This window comes from Macaca mulatta, chromosome 4, assembly GCF_049350105.2.
Source record: "Macaca mulatta isolate MMU2019108-1 chromosome 4, T2T-MMU8v2.0, whole genome shotgun sequence".
Taxonomy (NCBI): domain Eukaryota; kingdom Metazoa; phylum Chordata; class Mammalia; order Primates; family Cercopithecidae; genus Macaca; species Macaca mulatta.
In genome coordinates this window covers 44,336,867-44,349,828 of record NC_133409.1, presented here as the reverse complement: position 1 = coordinate 44,349,828, position 12,962 = coordinate 44,336,867, and positions in this window count along the sequence as shown.

The window sequence follows — 12,962 nt, the reverse complement described above, 5'->3', positions numbered from 1 at the left end:
CTCTAGTAGTCATTTTATTTTTTAACTTTCACCTATTTTATTTTAATTTTTGTTACTTCTATGCTTCAACAATACCTAATGAAAATTATGGTTTTATTCTGTAGTTAATTAAGTTTTTGGTCACTAAATAGAATTACGTGTAGCCAACACTTTGAAAACATTGGGGTGTGTGTGTGTGACAGAGAGAGAGAGAGAGAGAAAGGGAGGGAGAAATAACAATGAGTCTACAGTTAAAAATCACGGAGGCCAGGCATGGTGGCTCACGCCTATAATCCCAGCACTTTGGAAACTAAGGTGGGAGGATCACTTGAGCCCAAGAGTTCAAGACCAGCCTGGGCAACATAGTAAAACCCCCATCTCTACAAAAATTTTTTTTTAAAAATTAGCCAGACATAGTGGCACACTACTTGGGAAGCTGAGGCAGGAGGATAGCTCGAGCCTGGAAGGTAGGGGCTGCAGTGAGCCATGGTCATGCCACTGTACTCCAGCCTGGGTGAAAGAGTGAGACCCTGTCTCAGAAAAAGAAAAAAATGTCACTGAGGCCTGCAAGAGAGAAGCACTGGAAACGGAGTGCCCGGGGCTAATAAGAAAACAATACCCAGACTCCTCTGCCTGGCCCTGCAGTGCTGGTGGACAGTTCTCAACCGGCTGATATGCTTCTCAGTACCAACCTCCCATGAGACCACGTTTCCACAGGCTTTTCTGCAGTGTGTCCTCCTGGAGGAAGGGTGGAAGCATAGACGGTGTCCGTGCCCTTTTCCTCTCTCCAGCCCTCCTGACTGCTCCAGGAATTTCATCGAACAAGACTCAGAGACCCAGCTGCTCTGCCTTTTGATTCTTCTCACTGACCTGGGAGGGGCTTCTCAAACACCACATTCCCTAGCATGCTGGTGGATTGTGGAAGAAGAGGATTGTGAGCTAGAAAGGGAGAAAAGGTAAGACCTGCCCGTAAGGCTGATTTTGCTCCTTTGGGCCTGATATTGACTTACACTTTTTAAATACCCTCTTTTTGGGGATTATAAAAGTAACATGTGTTCATTGTAAAACTGATGCTGCTTTTCAGTAAGACCAACAAGAAACAGGAGAGGGAGATGGTTTCAGGACAATTTTCCCAGCCCGTTCTCCTCTAACCAGTAGTTAAATCCAGTATGTGGGAAAGTAAAATAATTTATTTATTTATTTTTTTGAGACGGAGTCTCGCTCTGTAGCCCAGGCTGGAGTGCAGTGGCGCGATCTCGGCTCACTGCAAGCTCCGTCTCCCGGGTTCAGGCCATTCTCCCGCCTCAGCCTCCCGAGTAGCTGGGACTACAGGCGCCCGCCACCACGCCTGGCTAGTTTTTTGGGTTTTTAGTAGAGACAGGGTTTCACCGTGTTAGCCAGGATGGTCTCTATCTCCTGACCTTGTGATCTGCCCGCCTCGGCCTCCTAAAGTGCTGGGATTACAGGCGTGAGTCACCGCGCCCGACCAAGTAAAATAATTTAAAATGTAAAGCATTTGCTAATGGAAGATGTGAAATGAAAATAAGGACTCTGGCCTCCGAAGTTCATTCTCATCATAAACTGGCGAGGAGGGTTTCACAGGCAAGTGGGGCATAAGGGTTCAATTTTCACAAGGTTTAAATAATTTCCATTTCTGTATTTTAGAACTTGAAAATTAAGGTTCTCCATGAGAGCACTCTGTTGGAACAGAAGCTTTCATGTGATGCTAATGATTTTTCTCAGCCCTATTAAGTTGTATCCTCAATACTGAAGTTAAGCCTCTTTGGTGGTATCTCTTGATAAAAGTTCTACAAATGCTAGCTTCTGTCACATGTGCATGTGAATGCAAACACACATACATATACGTAAATACAGAGGTATAAAATTTGACCTAAGTTTAATTCTGGTCCCATAGATGAGTATTTACACCAATATTTTCTTTTCTTTCTTTTTTTTTTTTTTTTTTTTTTTTTTTTTTTTTTTTTGAGACTGAGTCTCACTGTATTGCCCAGGCTAGAGTGCAGTGGTGCGATCTCGACTCACTGCAACATCCACCTCCCAGGTTTAAGCAATTCTCATGCTTCAGCCTCCTGAGTAGCTGGGATTACAGGCACCTGCCACCATGCCCAGCTAACTTTTGTATTTTTAGTAGAGACGGGGTTTCACCATGTTGGCCAGACTGGTCTCAAACTCCTGACCTCAAGTGATCTGTCCACCTCGGCCTCCCAAAGTGCTGGGATTGCAGGCGTGAGCCACCATGCCCGGGCTTTCACCAGTATTTTCAAAGGATACTTAGTATTATCTTTCCTGAAAGAACAAACTATAAAAAAGAATCGTTTCCTGTGTGAATAAGGATATTTGGTAGAAACATTTAACTAGCAAAATAAACCTAGAAATTCACTGATCTATGAAACAAAGATTATTCACAGAAGCTACTTCACCTTGCCAGGAGATAACAAAAAGGATAAATTATTTCAACAGCACAATCAAGCTCGGCTAAACCCAAATGCAAGTCCTTCTTCCTGCTGGATTTCAGAGCCCGAGATTTCTATTCATGCCAACATCTATTCCACTTTGACTTTTTTTTTTAAGTGATATAATGTTCAATTACCTCATATCATAACTAAAACATACCGACGTGTAAAACTCATTATTTCAGAACTGACAGTCAGTTGATGACATTTTATGTCAAATAACACAAAAACTGCTTGCTAGAAGCCAAGCAAGAAGACATTATGTTACAAGGGGGAAAAAAGGAAATACTTTCAATCTGATAGCTATTGTATCTATTACATATGTATATATGTGTTATAGGTAAAATATCTAGAATAGACACATCATTACATCATTTTTTTTTTAGACGGAGTCTCTCACTCTGTCTAAAGGTGCTGGAGTGCAGTAGCTTGATCTTGACTCACTGCAACCTCCGCCTCCCAGGTTCAAGCAATTCTCCTGCCTCAGCCTCCCGAGCAGCTGGAACTACAGGCATGCGCCACCACACCCAGCTAATTTTTTGTATCTTTAGTAGAGACAGAGTTTCACCATGTTAGCCGGGTGGTCTCGATCTCCTGACCTCCTGATCCAGCTGCCTCAGCCTCCAAAAGTCCTAGGATTACAGGTGTGAGCCACCGCACCTGGCCAATACATTACATATTTTCAAAAATATGTGAAAGAGTTCAAATCTATAAGCTATTATGTACAGTGTAAGACCTTAAGATATGACATATAAGATAAAACCGTAAGACTATTAAGAACAATGAAAGGAAGAGGGACATAAACTAGTGAGCCCTTTTGGGGAAGCAGAATAGCAATAAAGTCCAACTCATGATGACCTTAATACACTTTAACACCACAGCTCCAACCTGGGGAATTTTTACAAGCAGGGGGGTTTGTAGGGTTACTGCCTTGTTTTCTTATTTGTGTTTCTTTTAGAATAATAAAGGTGGTCAGGCACAGTGGCTCAGGACTGTAATCCCAGGACCTTGGGAGGCCAAGATGGGCGGATCAGGAGGATCACTTGAGCTCAGCAGTTGTAGATTAACCCGGGCAACAAGGCAAAATCCCACCTCTACAAAAATTACAAAATTAGCCAGGTGTGGTGGCAGGTACCTGTGATCCCAGCAACTTGAGAGGCTGAGGCAGGAGGATCACTTAAGCCTGTGTATTAGGTCTATTTTCACACTGCTATGAAGAAGTACTCAAGACTGAGTAATTTATAAAGGAAAGAGGCTCGACTCACCATTCTGCATGGCTTGGGAGGCCTCAGGAAACTTACAATCATGGCAGAAGGCAAAGGAGAAGCAGGTGCCTTCTTCACAGGGCAGCAGGATGCAGTGAGTGCAAGCAGGGGAAATGCAGATGCTTATAAAACCGTCAGATCTTGTGAGAACTCACTCACTATTGAAATGGGAAAAGTGCCCTTATCCCCATGGCAGGGCATGTGATGGGGGTGTGGCTTGCTTCTTTGGTGCCCTACTGCTCATACCCCTAGGGGAGCATGCAGAAGGGCAGGTCGTGGAGAGCGCTGACCCCACGGCAGCATCTAGGGTTGAGTGTTTACAGTTCTGGAAGCCCCAGTGGGCGTGTGTTACAGTGCACTCTTTCAGTTTAGCCATCTGCAGGTGGCTTGCATTAATCAGATCAATTAGACTCTGTCTTATCACAAGGACAGTGGGCTTTCTGTCTCTCGGGTTCTTACCTTAGTATACCAGAAAAATTGGATCACATGAGGGCTTAGAGAATAAGTGCAAAGTTTTACTGAGTGAAGGTAGCTCTCAGTAAGGTGAATGGAGAGGCGGGAAGGGGGAAGAAGTGGGAAGGTGGTCTTCCCCTGGAGTCAGGCTGCCCAGCTTCCAGACTCTTCTCTGACCATTCCCAGCCAAATTCCACATTGTTCCACCGTTGATGGCCTACCAGCATTTGCTGGTGCCTATTGGTGTGCTCTTCTGCTCTTCTCAACATCCAGCTGCCTGTGTGTTCTTCCACCCGATGTGTCCCTCTTGACATCCAGCCACTGTGCCTGCTAGGGTGTCAAAGTTTTTATAGGCACAGGATGGGGGGGCATGGCAGGCCCAGGTGGTCTTGGAAAATGCAACGTTTTGGTGTGAAAACCGGAGTGCCTGTCCTTACCTAGGTCCCTGGGCACAGGCCCAAGGGAATATACCCATTCCAAATGGGAAAAATTGGCCAAAACAAAGGGGCTACAGGCCCCACGCAAGTCTGAAATCCAACTAGGTAGTCATTAAACCTTAAAGTTCCCTAATGATCTCCTTTGACTCCCTGTCTCACATCCAGGTTATGCTGATGCTACAGGTGGGCTCCCATAGCCTTGGACAGCTCCACTCGTGGCTTTGCAGGGTGCAGTGCCCTTCCTGGCTGCTTTCACTGGCTAGCTCTGAGTGCCTGTGGTGTTTCCAGGCACATGGTCCAAGCTGTTGGTGGATCTACCATTCTGGAGTCTGGAGGACAGTGACCCTCTTCTCACAGTTCCACTAGGCAGTGTCTCAGTGGGGACTCTGTGTGGGGGCTCTGACCCCACATTTCTCTTCTGTACTGCCCTAGTGGAAGTTCTCCATGACAGCTCTGCCCCTGCAGCAAATTTCTGCCTGGAAATCCAGGCATTTCCATATATCCTTTGAAATCTTGGCAGAGGTTCCCAGACCTCAATTCTTGACTTCTGTGCACCCACAGACCCAATACCATGTGGAAGCCACCAAGACTTGGGGCTTGCACCCTCTGAAGCAATGGCCTGAGCTGTACCTTGACCACTTTTAGCCACTGCTGGAGCTGGAGCAGCTGGGATGCAGGGCACCAGGTCCTGAGGTTGCACAGAGCAGTGGGACCCTGGGCCTGGCCCACAAAATGATTTTTTTCTCCTAGGCATCCAGGCCTGTTATAAGAGGTGCTGCTGTGAAGGTCTCAGACATGCCCTGGAGACATTTTCCCTATTGTCTTGGTGATTAACATTCAGCTCCTCGTTACTTACGCAAATTTCTGCAGAGCAGGCTTGACTTTCTCCCCAGAAAATGGATTTTTATTTTCTTTCACATCGTCTGGCTGCAAATTTTCTAAACTTTTATGCTCTGCTTCCTCTTGAATGCTTTACCCCTTAGAAATTTCTTCCACTAGATACCCTAAATCCTCTCTCTCAAGTTCAAAGTTCCACAGGTCTCTAGGGCAGGGGCAGAATGCTGCCAGTCTCTTTGCTAAAGCATAGCAAGAGTGACATTTACTCTGTTTCCCAAAAAGTTCCTCATGACCATCTGGGGTCACCTCAGCCTGGACTTCATTGTCCATATCACTATCAGAATTTTGGTCAAAGCCATTCAACAAGTCTCTAGGAAGCTCCAAACTTTCCCACATCTTCCAAGCCTCCAAACTGTTCCAACCTCTTCCTGTTACCCAGTTCCAAAGTCACTTCCACATTTTTGTGTATCCTTATAGCAGCACCCCACTATCTTGGTACCAATTTACTATATTAGTTCATTCTCACACTGCTATAAAGAAATACCTGAGACTGGGTAATTTATAAAGGAAAGAGGCTTAATTGACTCATAGTTCTGCATGGCTGGGGAGGCCTCAGGAAACTTACAATCATGGCAGAAGGTGAAGAAGAAGCAGGTACCTTCTTCACAGGGTGGCAGGACAGAGTGAGTGAGTGCAACCAAAGAAAACACCAGACACTTATAAAACCATCAGATCTCGTGAGACTCACTAAGTCCAGGAGGTCGAGGCTGCAATAAGCCATGTTCCTGCCACTGTACTCTAGCCTGGGTGACAGTGAGATACTGTCTCAAAAAAAAAAAAATATATATATATATATATATATATATATATGTGTGTGTGTGTGTGTGTATGTATATAGTAAAGGCATTCTCTTCTCTTATAAAAATAATAAAATTACATAATAAACATTCAGGAAATAGAGAAAACTTACTCATAATTATATCACTCTAATGTAACCACTGTCAGCATCCAGTATATAAAATAGTATATGTTACATTATTTGAATGTGCTTTTAAGTTTAACATTATATTAGTTTGGCTTTTAGGGAGGGCACAGTAGTACAGGTGAGAATTATAGCTACTAGTAGGTATCAGATTTGAGTGTTTACACTGTGTAGTAAAATTTTATATATTTCACTTTATCATGAAAACATAGAGGCGTATTACATTATTTATAGAATAAACATGACTATGTAAATACAAATACCTAGCATTCATACATGTTGTTACAAAGCTTTGCCACACATTGTACTTAAACATTTCAACACACATATACAGGTTTCCACATAAACCTCCTGGGCATGGGGTAGAGCAAGATGTTTAAACTCAACACAGCTCAAAAAATACATAAGAGACCAACTCAGGAAAAATATAAATGTGGCAAATAACAAAACAAGAGAAAAAGTCAAACTGTTTATGAAGTGACAGGAAAGACATGATAATACCATAAATCATAGCATTGGCTAAAGGTCAAGGGTTCTAAAACAAATTCAAACATTTCAAAATTGGTGAGACAGTTAGTGGTTTTGTTGCTCTAGGGAAATGATGGTCACCAGCATTAGCTGTTTCATACCTGTTAAGAAGAGCAAGGATAAAAACTGTCATGAACCTGAGAGTGCTCTAATATAGCTACCAGGGAGATGTAACAAGCCATGGAGTATTCAGAAATCCCATATACTAAGAAAATGTCAAAGTCAGAGTTCAAATTTATAGAACTAGTACAACAGGACTACTTTAATCATATCTAAAGTCATGAGATTAAATATATATTAGATGAGAGTACTACAAGTATAATATGGTTTGGCTCTGTGTCCCCACCCAAATCTCATCTTGAATTGTAATCCCCATAACCCCCAGTGTTGAGGGAGGGACCCAGTTGAATGTGATTAAATCATGGGGGCAGTTTCTCCCATGCTGTTCTCATGATAGTGAGTGAGTTCTTATGAGATCTGATGGTTTTATAAGTGTTTGACAGCTCCTCCTTCATACATGCTGTCTCTGGCCTGCCGCCATGTAAGATGTGTCTGCTTCCCCTTCTGCCATGATTGTAAGTTTCCTGAGGCCACCCCATGTCCAATCCTAGCCATGTGGAACTGTGAATCCATTAAACCTCTTTCCTTTATAAATTACCTAGTCTTGGGCAGTTCTTTATAGCAGTGTGAGAATGGATGAATACACAGTGTGATACCATAGGCCAGATTTATTAGAATGTAGTAAATGCTCTATGCAAACCAGTATAATTCCTCACAGTCAGACTATTGTAATGCTCTGAGTAAAGAAATTCATGTTCAATTCATTTGTCTTCTTAACATTCTTATCAACAAGTTATTCCTGGAATAAAATTATCCAAGTTTAATCAAGGATAGTACTCATCCAGGAACCAGCCTATTGAATGTTTAGTCCCTGCTCTGCTGCCAACTAGCTGGGTGACTTTGGAGAAATTACTTAACATCTCTGGGCCTCCATCAGAGAAATGCAAATCAAAACCACAATGAGATACCATCTCACACCAGTTAGAATGGCGATCATTAAAAAGTCAGGAAACAACAGGTGCTGGAGAGGATGTGGAGAAATAGGAACACTTTTACACTGTTGGTGGGATTGTAAATTAGTTCAACCATTATGGAAAACAGTATGGTGATTCCTCAAGGATCTAGAACTAGAGGTACCATATGACCCAGCCATCCCATTACTGGGTATATACCCAAAGGATTATAAATCATGCTGCTATAAAGACACATGCACACATATGTTTATTGCGGCACTATTCACAATAGCAAAGACTTGGAATCAACCCAAATGTCCATCAGTGACAGACTGGATTAAGAAAATGTGGCACATATACACCATGGAATACTATGCAGCCATAAAAAAGGATGAGTTTGTGTCCTTTGTAGGGACATGGATGCAGCTGGAAACCATCATTCTTAGCAAACTATCACAAGAACACAAAACCAAACACCGCATGTTCTCACTCATAGGTGGGAACTGAACAATGAGATCACTTGGACTCGGGAAGGGGAACATCACACACCGGGGCCTATCGTGGGGAGGGGGGAGAGGGGAGGGATTGCATTGGGAGTTATACCTGATGTAAATGACAAGTTGATGGGTGCTGACGAGTTGATGGGTGCAGCACACCAACATGGCACAAGTATACATATGTAACAAACCTGCACGTTATGCACATGTACCCTAGAACTCAAAGTATAATAATAATAATAAAAATCTCTGGGCCTCAGTTCACTCACCTATAAAATGAGAACCTCAGACTAGAGATTCCTTACTAAATACATAAGGATTTTGGTGTCTCCAGTTAAAATCTCAAGAGACTATGAAGTTTCCCCACCTCCAGGGAGGGTTTTATTCTATGAGACCTGCACATAATTTGGGTTACTTCTGTTAAGTCAGGAAAGAAAAAGGAGCCAAGAAATTACTCATATAATTTCTTTTAAGTTTAACAATTAAATAGGGAAGGATGAAGGATTTATTCAACGTATACTGAGGGCCTTCTCTGCATGAGGTTCTGTGCTAGCCCCTGCAATGACAGTGGTTACAAGGCTAAGCAAAGGGTTTCGGGACCACCCAAACCTTGACCCTGTCTGCTCCGGATCAGAGCATCTTGTTGCGTGACTCAGGCCTGAGGTCTCCCTCCACTTCCAGTGCTAGGAACTCAGCACCATGGGAAGGGCCTGGAAGAGACTCTGGGCTGTCTCATTCACCCCCAAATGTTCAGCAACTGAAAAACAAGAAGGAAACCTCTGAAAGCATGTTTATTACAAACGATACCTAGATCTCCAAGTAGAGACTGTAGATTCTTGATAGAGAATGGGGGTTTTATGAAATGTGTGTGTGGTTATTTGTGTGTTCATGTAGTTATGTGTCAGTGTGTACTTGTGTGTGAGGGTATATATGAGTATTTGTGTGTAAAACGTGCCAGCATGTGTAGTTTTCTGGGAGTGCATTGTATGTATGTAGTTCTGTATGAATGCTTGTAGTTGCATGTGACTGTATTTATGCATAATAAAAGTAATGGAGCCTATCTAAGGGTGACGGTTATACACAAGTTTACAATGTTTATGTGTTGGGGCTGGGAACTGAAAAGCTGAAACACTGCAGATGTAATTTGAGTCGTGTGGCTAACTACTTTTTCATAGGATCACATCTTGCTGCAGACTTTTGTTTGCTCAACTAATCCTCTTTTGCTTACAATGTCACAAGGCTCACTTTTTTTGGCTTCCGAACAAACAGGCAGGTGTGTGAGGCTGCAAGTATAGTGTCAACTATTCATGAAATAATTGCATGCACTACCAGCCCAATGTGACAGTCAACATGGACTCACAATTCCATCCCCAGGCAAGGCAAGGAGTATGTCTTGAGAAATTCTCCATGCCATTCCTCACAGAGACCAGCTGCAGAGCATGGAGCACAAGAAGTGTTAGCAAACAGGCTAAATCGATTCTGGCCTGCCTAAGTGGGAGCGGAGCTCTTCAGATGGTAACTATCTTTAACTAGGGTGACGTCCTTAGAGGCAGAGTCCCATTCTCCTTTTTCTCTGCTATTATCCAGCTGAAATCAAGCCCCTGAAGAGTTTCCCTGAACCAAAAGCCAAAGAGAAATAGTGTCCAATACATTTATGTTTTAATCAGTGAGTCAGAAGGTAGCAAACCAGGGCTGATTGCAGATCCTACTGGCCCATCAGCCATGCCCATAACTCATTCTTTGTGCCAAAAGATTTTTTTGCTGTGATACAATTCATCTCCCTAAAATATTTAGCACTGACTAGCTATATAGTTGTAGGTGGACCATCTGGCTTCTCCCTTGCCCATTATTAGAAAATCGATATTGAAGTCCTTCAATTCAGTCTGGGAGTAATTTAAAGCAATACCCAGAGGAAGGAGAAGAAGAGCTTTTTATAACAAATTAACTGTCTGCCACACATGTTAATTAATAATCTTCAAAAGGTAAAGGGAGCAAAATAGGTAAACAAATAAAAGCCAAGGATAGAATGGGAGAATATAGTCACAGTAAATACAACGAAGCATTAATGTCCAGGAAAAAAAAGAAATAGTACGAAGTAATAAGAAAAGACAAACAACTCAGAAGAAAGTGGGCAAGGGCAATCGAAGATGGGGTGGGAGGTGCATTGTCTATCAGAGAATGTTTAATAGTAATAAGACCAACCACAAGCCAGTCTGCTTTTTATTGTCATCATGCACAGCAGTCCCAAATAATGTGAGTGGTAGTTTTCCTCCCCGCCAGAAGGGGCCACTCCCGCTGTGTGTCCCATCCCCATTTGTAAGCTCCTGGCACGGGATATGAATGGGCAGTTTGTAGAAGAAGAAATGCAAATAACTAAAACACATCAGGTAAAAAAAAAAAAAAAGGCCAGGCATGGTGACTCACACATGTAATCCCAGCACTCTGGGAGGCCAAGGCAGTGGATCACCTGAATTCAGGAGTTTGAGACCAGCCTGGCCAACCTGGCCAATATGGTGAAGGCTCGTCTCTACTAAAAATACAAAAATTAGCCAGACGTGGTGGCAGGCACGTGTAATTCCAGCTACTTGGGAGGCTGAGGCAGGAGGATCACTTGAACCTAGGAGGTGGAGGTTGCAGTAGGCCGAGACCACGCCATTGCTCTCCAACCTGGGCAACAAGAAAGAAACTCCATCTCAAAAATAAATAAATAAATAAATAAAATTTAAAAATGACACGCAATCACTTTTGATTATTAGCCTGACAAAACTTCAATACTGGTAATACCCAGTATTAGAAAGGATGAGGGCAGAAATGGTCAGTATGGTATTGGATCATCTGTCCTTTTCTTGTACATTTGTAGGAGTTCTTCCAAAGGGCAATTTGGAAGTATTGATCATCTTTCCCTAATGTGCAAAAATAAAAATTATTTAGCAAAGAGCAGACATATCACTTTTGCCTGCCCACGTCCCTTCCTTGGAAAAAATACTTTGTCCTGGATACATGCAGTCTAGATGGGACCATCAAGTACAGAGCCCTACCCACTCACCCAGTCCTGGCCTGAGGGGACAGGCCTAAAACAGTGTAACACTTGATATAGTATTTAGTTCGAAGACAGTGGCAGCTCCAGAATTGCCATAGAAGAAGGCTTATGGACTGCAGTTGGGTTGAAAGTGAGGCAGGAGACTATTTGGCTTGTCATGAAGTTGCACTTTCACACTGATTTTATTCATATGTTATCTGGGGGTTTGTGTGAACTGAAGCCACTCCGATCCAGTGTGCCCACGTGTACCAAGTGGGGTCCAGTCTAACCTGGCTATTGGGGTTTTTCTGCTGGAATTCTGCCTACCAAGAGGAATCACCTGCATATAGAATGAAGCCAAGAGGAGGTAAGTGGAGTTGCAAAAAGAGAAACTTAATCCTGGTGACCGTATTTCAACCCCTGGGACATGTTGGTCTTTTTAGATCAATCAGTTTCCTTTTTTTTTTTTTTCAGACAGCGTTTCATTTTTGTTGCCCAGGCTGGAGTGCAGTGGCATGATCTCAGCTCACTGCAACCTCCGCCTCCCAGGTTCAAGTGATTCTCCTGCCTCAGCCTCCCAGGTAGCTGGGATTACATGTGCCCGCCACCACGCCCAGCTAATTTTTTGTATTTTTAGTAGAGATGAGGTTTCATCATGGTGGCCAGGCTGGTCTCAAACTCCTGACCTCAGGTGATCTACCTGCCTCGGCCTCCCAAAGTGCTGACATTACAGGTGTGAGCCACTGCACCCAGCCTACTTTCCCTTTTTAAGAGGATGTTGTTGCATTGCTGGTCGGGTTGCTGTCATCTGCATCCAAAGAGCAATGAGTAGGAGAGATGAGAAGAAGTGTGAATGGCTACACCATGGTGGCACACCAAAAGAAAAGGGGTCCAAATTCTAATAATTAACTTCTATGGAAATATTCCAAAATCTCATTTCTCATTTTAATTTCTCAACATATCTTTAAAAACTCTTTATTGCAAAAATGATGACTTATTACAAAGTGAATTCTCTCATGTAACCCATCACCTGGGTCAAGAAATAGAGCATAGTCAAGCATCCTACAAGTTACCCCTCCCTTCTCCTTAGAGAAAAGCACATTTGTTTTGCCTATGTGTGTATGTGGGTGTGTGTGCATGTGTGCATTTGTGTGTGTAAAGGGGCTGTTTTTTGTTTTTGTTTTTACTTTGTGAAGGCATCCTTTTATGTCTGGCTTCTTTTGCTCAAAACTATATATGTGCAATTCATCCATGTTGTGGCTTGCAGGAGTAATTAACTGATTTTCATTGTCATATAGTGATCTATAGTATTAATATACCACAACTTATCTATTCCAACGTTGACTGACATTGGAATTGTTTCCAATTAGTGTCCACTATAAAAAATGTTGCTGTGACATTTCCTATGTGTATATGTAGGAGACAAATTGGTGGGTTATATGGCATGTATCTATTTCAGGTATGGGAGATACTGCCAA